We start from the raw sequence: 11449 nt of genomic DNA, 5'->3' as shown, positions 1-11449 counted from the left end.
TTTTTATTTGCAAATATAGTCTAGTTTCCACGTCATCTTTTTCCATAGCATTTGCCCTTGATTAAAACGTGTCAAAATTCAATAACTACAAATTTACGTTAGCGCCCTCTCCCATGGGCGAGTAATTAAAAAGATTTACTTGTTATGCCTTAAATTTTCTGGTTCTACGCTTTATCATTAATGTTTTTATAATGCTACCAGTTTAGTATATTTAATTATGTATACTATGTACTTTGTAGGCGATAGCGCAAACTGTCGAATATACCTACGCTATATGTTTTGATTGGGTCGAAATGTCATTAGGGCATACGAAAATAAGAATTTGATATCAGGTTAACCCATACGATTAACAGGAAAAACGGGCACGCTGTTTCGTCAGCGGCCACTTTAAAAGGTTGAATCACTCGTGTATGATTGTCTCTGGGCAACTTCCGCGCCGGAGTGACGCAAGGCTAGGCCGCTGGGCTGCCTACGCGCCCACCTTCCTAATTACGCTGTTTACACTCCGTCTAGACGACGCCCCCTCCCACTACCCCCTTATCACGAGCCGCTTACATTGTTGTGATCGCATTTTTAACCAGACTGCGGCATTGATTCTGATAGAATTAATTTAGAGACGAGCTGGTGTCGGAAATAAGGGCAATTATAACCGTAGTTTTGGGACTGACCCCCGCATAGGTACTTATCAACGTAGGTAGTTAGAGTCCGTCTGAACTAACTTTGCATCAAATAGAACAAAGTGAAGGACAGAATATAAACGTCATGTTTTCATTGATATTTGACCCACTTTGTCATTGCAAATGATGATGCCCTATATTGAACAAGAAATGAACCCCTATATTTAAAAATACAGATTATTGCCTATATTGTACTTTTGTTACTCACCAGTTAGGTTATGTATATTTATATATAATATAATTTTGATATATATTTATTTATAATAGTATTAAATATTATTTGTTCCCGTCGTCCACAACGTGTCCTGCACTGCATGCTGTCCCGCACACTCCGCTGGCTCCACAGAAAACCAGCGCCGTTGGCCACGCTAGTCGTGCCAGCTGCATTGCTGAGTGGAGACCATTTCGGCTTCACATCTCTATACTATATCCGCTGGTTTGTTTATCTTTGCCTTGTATCTGCAATATGTGTCTTGTTTGTATTGATGTGTTGTCTGAATAAATGATTTCTATTCTATTCTATTCTATTCTATTCAAATGCCATGTAGAGCTTGATCCGACTCTAACTTTCTGTAAATATTTTTAAAATTTCAAAGAAAAGTAGCGTTCTCTCTTCTTCTCTCGACGGTCGGAGACCAAGATCCTCGAAGGGTCGCTGATCCATCGTAGTTATTTCAAATAAACGACCGCGGAAAAAAGCGCATAATATATGAAAACATTACGTTGCTATTGTTTCTTTTTTACTGGCAAGATAAGAAAATTTCCCGCAATGTTCGTTGGAATATTGGCAATAGCAACCCTGGGATAAATTAAGTCTTGGCTCTGCGTGTCCAAAGACAGATGGGGTTCAATGTTTTCGTCAAACTGAGTGAATGGAATTGTTGATCATGGAGACCTGACACCCATTCACTGTCTGAGAATTTCTAAAATCAACACCTCCAGCAGACGTCAGTGTCTGCTCTGCACTGAGTGCAAAGTACACCTATCTATTACGTAGTGTATGTTCGTGGAACCTAATACTATACATGAGGGACTTTATATTTAAAAGGACACTGGAGTAATATGGGCAGCAAGAGCTATATATGTGCAGCAAGACCAATATATTATGACCATGACCAGGTTTTGTTTTTCCGTCCTCAGTACGCCCCGGCCGCGCCGCGTAAGTTGAAGGTGACATTATATTATTATTTTCAACAAAAGACAGATCGTCCTCATGTCATGTCATAATCATAATAGCAGAAATATCATGAGCTGCTTTTAAACGTCTGGATACGGCCCTTTTGGAATGGTAACCATGTTTGTTCGCCCCGTCCACATTGGCAACAACTTTTTTAGAGAAAAAAACAAGCCTGATGCTAATTTGGCGAGCTGACTTTGATATTATTTTCTCCCTTTTACCTACATACGTACATATGTATTACTTACAGTATTGCATGGGAGGCATTCAAACTGTTATCAATTTTATATTGATACAATATCGATTACTCTTAAGGCCCCGTGGGTTCAGGTTCTTCTCTCTCTAGCTGTCACTGAAAAAACTGTCTCTAAATACCTACATGATTTGTAATTTTTTTTATCGAGCGAAAGTCAAGAAAATAGGTTTTAAATCCATGAAGTTGCTAGAAAAAGGCCTCAACATTGCCAACAAAATGTTTGGCAACCGTATCTAAAAAAACGCTACAACTTTTCAAAAAATCTGCTGGCTGAACCTACTGCGCCTTAATGCATCTCGGCCACGTTTATTTGAGTATAAGGACGATGCAAATTACAGTAAAATATAAATACAGATTTAAAAAAAAACATCGTAATGCAAATTTTGTCAGACAATTGCAAACATCTAAATAAACTCCCTTAGTTTTACGACACAGTTGAAGTTGACGCAATTGGCGTGACTCCCTGCCAAGTGGAGGTCTCTGTATAAATAATGTCTTGAGACAGATGCGTATTGTCGCACACCTATCTGGGTGTCACGTCAGATCTAGCTTATAGTAAGCCAATCTGTCTCGGAGCGCTAAATAGTCGGATCATAGTCTGAAGCGGCGCTAGGGCCTGTGAAGAAGGACCGCGGAGTGTGGTGAAGACGCCCGGGCCTCGCGAGAAGTCGAGGGCAGGTAGGGCAGCTTGCACGCCACGTGGCCAGGTATCGCCAGCTGGAGAAGCTATTTCGGTGATCGGCGGCAGGCCCCGGCAGACCGACACCAGACGTCGCCGCCGCCCCCGCGCTCCTCGCATGCGCTATAAATAGCGTCACTGTGCATTCTTGGGCGAACGATGTCGAATTTTTGTCGAGTACGCGCGACCACATGCCGTTTGTTTGGGCCCCAACCGCCGCTGGCCGGGCGGAATCCGCCTCCTAGCCTTGAATGACTAACACCACTCAATCGGCAGTATCGGCACTACAAACAACTGCACTTAACCTGGGACTGCGAACTATCCTCGTAACCATCGTATAACTCTCCTTAGTACACAGGAGGTTTTAGCTACATTAAATAGTTTTAACCTAAGGTGATCGGTTAAATTAAAATGTAATTTTGTAATGTAGCAGAATTTGAGTCAGTCAGTAAATGTAACATCATAAACTAGATATTGTGTGCAACAAACCATCACATAATACTTTACAATGTATAATTGCTTAGAAACTAGGAGATTAACGTTACGTTTGGAAATTCTTAATGCAATATGACAACAAATATCACCTTGCTTAATATTACGAATCCTGCATTGCTGGAATAAAATGTCTTTGGGCAAATGAAACACAAACATTCAGTTTCCTCTTGGCATGAAAGATATCCCTGAGATCTTATAATCTGGCGATTCGCAGCCGGGCCGCCGGCTTGTGGAGTGAGATATTCTGATTAAGGTTCGCTAAAATTAGCGCGACCACGCAAACAAACTCCTTTATAAAAATAGAAATAATGCACTCTGGACCAAAATATACATCACATAGGTTAACCGCAATGATACATAGGTTAGATATGCAAGAGTACCTACCTACTCGTTACCCTGATTACACGCATTTGCTTTTATTTCTCTATTCGTACTGGCGACAAAATGCTTTGATGTTTGTTATTTATATCTTTTTAGCTATATAAAAGTCCTGTTTATCTCGCGTATTTAAGAGTTTTGAATATATAACTTTGACCGTTTACATCTAAACAAGCACTGAATAAACATCCTGAACACACCTTACGGCCAAGTAGGTACGCGACGTAAGTCTTATAAAGGATGTCCCAAAAATGACGCAAGATTTGAAATTGATGAAAAACACATTTTTTTTTTTCGTTATAATATATTTGTATATAAAATCTTGAAATACATAAAATATAAAAGGGTTATTTGTGGAATAATACGCCAGGCAAATGTCCTCCTAGGCTTTGCTGGCACATACGCACTCTTTTGTAAAAAAAATCTATGACCATTTTGCATAGACGCGGCTGAATTTCTCCAATGCAGCGTCGAATTTCCTCTTTTAAAGCATGAGTAGTTGTGGACTTATTGGCCTATGCCAATACAATATGCCAAGTCTATACTTTAGACTTTAAATAACCCCATAAAAAGAAGTCTAAAGGCGTTTAAATCGCAAGATCTAGGGGGCCAATTCTGATCACCGAATCGAGAGATCACACGACTAGGAAATGTTTCATGCAGTAATTGCATCGTTTCTCTGGCTGTGTGGCAAGTAGGGTTGCCAACCGTACTATATTATATAGTATTGTACTATATTTTGGCTCTCTGTACTATATACTTTTGGAAAAATATATAGTACGCTATAATACTATATTTCCGATTAAACGTATGTTACACTTATGTTTAGTATTTTATCTAAAAGTACCATATTTTTTTGAAATGTACTATATTTTTGATGCCCTATTCTGGAAAATACTATATTCTACCAAAAAATAGTTGGCAACCCTAGTGGCAAGTGGCCCCGTCTTGTTGAAACCACATTGCTTCCACATCGATATCCTCTAATTCGGCTAGAAAAAACGTTGTTATCATGTCGCGATATCGAGCTCCATTAACAATTACTGCTTGGCCGGCCTCATTTTGAAAAAAAATGGTCCAATAATGCCTCCAGCCAAAAATCTGCACCAAACAGTGACCCGTTCCACAAATAACCCTATTTTATGTATTTCAAGATTTTATATACAAATATATTATAACGAAAAAAAAATGTGTTTTTCATCAATTTCAAATCTTGCGTCCTTTTTGGGACAGCCTTTACGTTCCCAGCGCACAAAATATGCAGCACAGTTGAATGACACCAGCACGTGTAGGTATTGTTATTTGCTCCTATCGCGTTTTACATAAAGTTTGCATTCGATCTAAATAAAAATACAATTGACTAACACACTTGCCTACTACGCAAAAATAGACACGCAGATGTCTATCCTAGCAGACCTGTACGGATATGATGGTCGTTCTTGTCTACGTGACAGCGTGATAAAACGGTGTCCGTCACTTTCTTTCCCACGGTGTTAAACAGTGACAGTTATTTTATCACGTGGATAAAGATGGATAAAGCTATCCATAATAGGCTGGCTGATCACCTGACTAGGCATAGTAAGAAAATAAAAATCTTATGAGAAAGGACGATTACACCGGCAAAATGTGAAATATGATTTGTGTTATTAAGGTATACGAGTAGATAACTTTCACGTGAACACGGACAATTCTACTTAATACTTGTGTTACAAGATTTATAATACCACAAGTCGATGACATCTCGTATAAACACATAATGTATCTCTACTTCTCTGCTTAATCCTTCTTAATCACTCTCAAGCATCAATCCACAATTTCACACCTCGAAAAAAACACATTTTAAAATGTTTTAATAAGTTTTACGATAATCTAATGACTTCTTGTTGGTGGGTATGACGTAAAGTCGAAGTGGTTATTATATAGGTACTGTTATTAAGCATTATACTTAGTTATCATTTCGGCTCTAGATCTTTTTGTCAATAGATACTCGTATAAACTAGGAAAATACCTGTTGATAATTTCCTACTTCCTGGTCTCATTTTAAAATAGCAATGGTACTAACTCATAGGTAGTTCGAATATGCCAATTCCGCTGTATGAATGTTTACAACCCCCACCGCGCGCCGTCTCGTTGCTATCCGCCCCGGCCGTGGCGCCCATTATGCTTATCTGCTTTAAAATTAGGAAACGGTAAAATTCAATTGGCATCTATGGTCCTGACCTCATGCGGCTGAAGCCCGAATCGTAAACGTCACTCTGCTGATTCACTCAATTCTGGATGGTAATCAAATATAAGCACCGTGTTTGTGATTAGATGGCTAAATAGTAGCTAACCGCTAATGCCTGAATAAGAATTATATCTCGCCTCGGAAGTAGGTACATACCTACAGAATCACAGTGCGCTCTAGTTTAGTTGTACCTCCATAAAGCTGCTGATCTCGTCTTGCGCATCAATCAATTCCTGAAAGCGCGAAATTCGACATGAGCCATAACCATAACTGGCATATATACAGTCCGAAACAAAGTTTCTTTTTAATATTGATGCGTTTTTAATATATTTAATATATTAATAGCAAAATATTAAGCTACAGAAGGTTAAACATACATATATACCTAAGAATAGCCGGCTAAAAGATTAAAGATGGTAGATAAAATATAAGTACAATAATATTTACAGTTCAATGTAATTTTAGAATTTCAGAAATGAATGTTTACATTACAATAATAAATTCACTTTTTTTATTTCAACTTTAATTCAACTAGAAATGTCGATTGCGGAAGTAGATTATTTTTAGTGTACCGCACAAACTTTGTTCGCGGTACACATGGGATCACATCGGTCTTGCAAATCAGTTAAATGTGTTTTTCTCAGAAACCATTTGACGTAGATAGCTAAAATTTGGAACAGTTATAGCAATTACCAGCACTAACATTATTAATAAGTCAAAACCGCTTACTTAGTATTTTAGGGGAAAATGTGGCGGTTGAAAGGGGTCAGCTGAAATTATTTTTTGTAAGAATCGTGTCGGGTACCATTGGAAAGCTTGCAAAAAATTGAGCCGATGGACTGATTTTGACTTCATTTTAGAGTGCAGTGGTTTCGCTAAAAAATGCATTTAAAGTTGCAAAGTTTTCATAACAAAAATTTCACCTCTGTCCTGGCGATTTTCGCGAAAATTATAGCTAACAGGCAGCTGACCAGTCAATACCCAACTAAAACAGTCATGGAGACGGCGGGAAAATTATCAGCTTAACTTTATCTTTATTATTTTTTCAACTGCAGCCTGATCTTTGGTTGCTTAGGGTTAAGGTTACTAGCTAACACTGGTCATTTCATATAAGGAAGTAGTTTTAGCGAGAAAGATCCTTACTTCCAACTTTGGCATTTACAATTTATGACTTATGTACTTGACACAAAGTTTAATTCTCCTTGCTTATTTTTGTGGGATATTAATTTTTTTCTGAATAGCCTACTCTAAGTATGAGTGAGAAAAAGATCTACAAAATACAACCATGTTATTTAATACTAATTAAATTAAGTTTAAATCTCAATGTGCTCAGTAAGAATAATATTTATTATTGGAGTTTATCTATAAACATTTAAATTAAGAATTCCGTTCTTCACTGTCGTTGTGTTTTGTTTTTTCACAACAAAGCACATAGAGTTAGTAAGGCGTATAGTATAGAGATATCAAAGTCATCTAAAACCTTTGAACGAGCAATTCTTGTATATTTTTATATTTCGGGGATCTCGGAAACGGCTCTAACGATTACGATGAAATTTGCTATATGGGGGTTTTCGGGGGCGAAAAGTCGATCTAGCTAGGTTTTATCTCTGGGAAAACGCGCATTTTTGAGTTTTTATATGTTTTCCGAGCAAAGCTCGGTCTCCCAGATTATTAACCTATTAATGCGGTTTATATTGCATTAGAAGTACATTATAAAAACTGAATTACAAAAACTCGTACTGAATTCAGTATCAATTGAACTTAGTTTAGCGAAAAGGATTCATCCATAAAATGTCATTTAAAATAATTTTCCTTACCTACACTCTCTCACTTTGTTAGCTTAGACGAACTTAGCATTTTTAACAGTTCTATATAATATTTAAGTCTATGTATATATGGTATGGAACTAGAAACAACCAAAATAATAAGTTCTAAATTTAATTAAAATTTAAGCAGTATAGAATACCGAACTACATATAATGATGAACCGTAGAACACTAAGGACCTATCGACTCTTGAGCGCTTCGATGTAACGTTGCACTGTAGTTTTGCCATTTTGACTCCTATAATTCCTACTAGCGACCCGCCCCGGTTTTGCACGGGTTAACAAATTATACATAAACCTTCCTCTTAAATTACTCTATCTATCTTGAAAACCGCATTAAAATCCGTTGCGTAGTTTAAAAGATCTAAGCATACATACAGACAGACAGACAGCGGGAAGCGATTTTGTTTTATACTATGTAGCGATAAATTATCTTCTAGATTGTTGTCGGATACAATGGATCGCTTTTCGTATATACTTGCAAATTATTACATCGAGGATGAATGTGTCAATGATCGAGTTTCATAGAATACTTTCCCAAAATACAAATTACCGTCGTAATCCGCGATGCACTTTTAATGCAGGCTATGCAAATAATAATCTCTTAACGAGACGGTAAATTAAACGTAGAAATAAAACTATTAAAACGGATTATACAGCGTATATTGAATTTATTTACTTTTGTCTATCTTGATGTTGTATAAATTCAATATATATGCGATATAAATCGTTTTAATAGTTTTATTTCATGAGTAACTATCGCGGTAACCGAAGACAATATTAAACGTAGAAGCTAAAAAACGGCCAAGAGCATGGTCATGCTCAGTGTATCAAAAAATGTGCATCTAAAAACAGGCAAACAATCTGTAAAATATAACGATGCGTGCGGTACACTAAATGCCACGACACGAGCTATAACTCGGGCTTGGCCAAATTTTTAATTTTTAAGTAAGTACCTATTATTACTGTTAGTAATAAACGGTGTCCTACTGACACCCGTGGACCCGGCGTTCCTAATACAAAAAGTGCCCGCCAACCGTATAGAAGTAACTAGCGACCCGCTCCGGCTTAATCGCACGGGTTAACAAATTACATAAACCTTCCTCTTGAATCACTCTATCTATTAAAAAAAACATCCTTGCGTAGTTCCACACGTTGCGTAGTTTAAAAATCTAAGCATACCTTCAAACAGACTGACAGACTGACAGCGGGAAGTGACTTTGTTTTATACTATGTAGAGTATGTAATGATAAGAGCAATAACGAAAATGTTTAGTGAAAGCACTGAATGAGAGAACGAAAGAGATCATGATCAAACACGAATGTTGGGTAAATACAGCCACATCCATTTGTGTTGCTGGTGCTGTCAACATTAGAAGTAAACTAAAAAAGTAACTACTGGACCGCCGCATACTATACTTTCATAGTTTAGGTAGGTGTACTACCTAGTGGCCGGAGGCCGATTCTGACTTGCAAATTGACTTAAATTTGATTATGAAGTCACCTGCTCGTGAATCTCGTGATGCGTCTCACCTGTGATTAATATTGATGCTAGGCAGATGGGCTTTGGGGAAAAACATATAAATAATAGATAATTTAAAGTGCGGATGCCGCTCCTAAATTTAAAACTGGGTAAATCACGGCATGTAAATTTTCATGGGCCGATAACTTCCACTGTAATGCACAGAGCGAATATATGGTTTTTTTTTTGTGAAATTGCGCATGAGAACTGTTCATTCATAACATTATCTTCATCTGAACATATCCTCGTTGTATTCCAGAGTGGTGGTGGGCGGGCGCATGCGCGGGAGCCGCGGTGGTGGCGTGCGCTGCGGGCGCGCTGGCCCGCCCACTCTTGCGCCGCCGGCGCGCTGCCGCCGCAGCCGCCGCCGCCTGCCCCGTGAGTTGACTCTAACCCCTTTTCTTCCCCTCTGGGTTTGGCCCCTGTTACATCACGCTGACACTGTTCGTCGCCTGACACTGACAATTCACAGTACACAACAGATTAAACATTGATGATGTGTACCGTGGTTACTCACCGACCCAAATAGTGAAATAGAGGTGCCTGCATCTGGAGCTTGCATACTGCATGCGCGCTGAACATAACGGTTTATTGTATCAATATTTTTTCGGACACTTTAGGAGGCAGGTTTTCCGTATATGTATTTGTTTTAAACTATTGCATAGAACAAAAAAGTCAGATAGGCGCACTTAATGCCTTTCGACATTCTCTACCACTACCACAGTTGCCAACAAATTAGAGGTATAATTTAAAAAGATGTTGACTTTAAGCCCTTTAAGGTATACAATATTTTCAATCTTTTAATTCCAAGCTTATTACTTTTTTAATTACATTATTGGTAACAATGTTCTAACAAAGGGTAATGTTCTATAAGTATATATAATTGTATGTAGAATAGAAACACACTCGAGCAGTTAAGGATCCTTTCGCAAAATGGCTTGTAAATGGTCTGATATAGGTATCGATAGCGGTTCATTCACTAGATTCGGTCGCACCTTTAAATATAATACATATTCGTTCCTTGAGAAACATAGTGTCACCGTCACTATACAAAATCATATGTGCTTCAAAATTCAACTTTTGAAAAATGGAACAACGTCACTATATTCGAATGGTTCTTAATTTTGTATAGTAACACTATGTTTCTCAAGCAACGAATAACAAATTAATCCTAGTTTTACCCTATTGATGGAAAGTTATAACAGAGGATCTAACGCGAAAATCTAAAATCTAAATTTCGTTATCTGCCTCTTTTCATTATCGATCGAATATGCAAGAGCAATATGATACAAAGGCAGATAACGAATTTTCGCAGTAGGCCCGGCCCACATGTCCAAAAATGGAGCTAGCTCACTGGTTTCAGTAACTGGCTATGTTCTCTATTTCTTTAAATATGACTAGATCCTACCTAAGGGACTTGAAGGATCTGTTACAGGGGCCAACATTCGACGCGAAAGGGATACCTATCTAGTAGGATAAATTTTGACATAATAAACACCGACAAAATATAAGATAGGTATGAAAGCTTCCATTAAGGTACTTACTTGAGCTGCGATTACCGCTAACGATCAGGTCATCAGGTGGGCCGAGGCGTGTTTACTAGGACGTTGTTTAAAAGTAAATAGAAGAACAAACAAACATCAACACAGTTAACTGACCGTTGGTATACCGTATCTCGTTGCAAAAAGGGTTATGAATAGGAATTAACTTAATCCGTTAACTGTGCTAGCACCATTGCCAGTAAGGCGATTTAAATGCAAAAAGTCAATAATTAATATAATTATCTTATTAGTATCTCTTGTTGTTATAAAATTGATTATTACTCTTGCTTTATCAAAACCTTATTGATTGCTTATCGAAACCGCCTTTTCCCAGATAAATTAATAAATGCGTGTCGATGTCGTTAAGGGAGAACAAAATGTTATAACAGATAAAGTCTAAAATTTATATCTAAATCTATCTGTCCAGAGAAATACGTAGGTAGGTATCCAGGGAGCTAATTCGACACGTCACCCTTTTCTTGTAAATTCACATAATAATATCTGGGAGACCGAGCTTTGCTCGATAAACAAATAAAAACTCAAAAATGCGCGTTTTCCCAGAGATAAAACCTAGCTAGATCGATTTTTCGCCCCCGAAAACCCCCATATAACAAAATTCATCGAAATCGTTAGAGCCGTTCCCGAGATCCCCGAAATATATATACATATAAAT

This window comes from Cydia amplana, chromosome 11, assembly GCF_948474715.1.
Source record: "Cydia amplana chromosome 11, ilCydAmpl1.1, whole genome shotgun sequence".
Taxonomy (NCBI): Eukaryota; Metazoa; Arthropoda; class Insecta; order Lepidoptera; family Tortricidae; genus Cydia; species Cydia amplana.
The sequence above is the reverse complement of the archived record's forward strand: the minus strand, read 5'-3'. Positions refer to the sequence as shown.